Raw genomic sequence first — 1,044 nt, forward strand, 5'->3', positions numbered from 1 at the left:
GTCTGTCTCTATATGTGCCCTGTGGTTGGTGACCAATCCAAGGTGTAGTAGGCCTTTCGCCACAAATCAGATGGGATAGGCTCTAGCTCGCCGCGACCTTGAACTGGATAAGCGGTCTAGAAAATGGATGGATGGATGAATGGATGGTTGTGGAGGTCTCTACATTCATCCATCTTGCAAATTGTTTTGTAAGTATGAACTGTTACGTAATTTACGTTACTTCATTGATAAACAGTTGTGTATACTTTTCATCTTAGTAAAATTATTTCATGGCTGGTTATAGTCATTGGCTATTACGAATTCAAACGTTAAATTAATCTGTAGAGATTATAGTGCATTTAAAGTGGAAGTCAACCCCAAATACTTCTTTACAAGAATATGTTCTATGCAGGCCCACTAGTTGACACACTGCATTCTGATTAATATTGCGTTTGTGGAATATGAGTTAAGCAGCTAAATCTACCCATCTTTGTCCATGTCAGGGGGCGGCCATTTTGACACTTGCTTTTGACTGAACCACAGATGTGGAAATCACAGATGCTCAGGGTTCAGATAATGACCAATCATGGCTCAGCTTCAGAAAACAGGTGGGCAATGATTGGTCGTTACCTGAGCAACTGTGATGTCATTTTCAGTTGACGGAAGTGACAAAATGGCCGCCCCCTCAGATGACTAAAAACGGGTGGATTTTGCTGCTTAACTCCACAAACCCAATATTAATCAGAATGCCGTGTTTAGACTAGTCAAGGCTCATAGACTGCATATGATTGCAAATAATTTTTGGGGGTTGTCTCCCACTTTAAGGTTCTTCCTAAAATTTCACCCGGAAGCAAAATATCCCCAACATTTTGAGAGGAGTCCAGTACATATACAGCTTGCTACATATATGTAAATGATTTTGGCTTACCGTATTGCATTGAGACATAGAAAAAACACAACGCACATGTGATAGACTTTATTGATCCAGTGAGAGAACTTTTGAAATATCAACACATTCTTACATAAGAATTGCCATGCAACATCATAATTTAATCATATTGAATG

Source organism: Filicampus tigris, chromosome 10 (genome assembly GCF_054856515.1).
Source record: "Filicampus tigris isolate MCC_2025a chromosome 10, RoL_Ftig_1.0, whole genome shotgun sequence".
NCBI classification, from domain to species: domain Eukaryota; kingdom Metazoa; phylum Chordata; class Actinopteri; order Syngnathiformes; family Syngnathidae; genus Filicampus; species Filicampus tigris.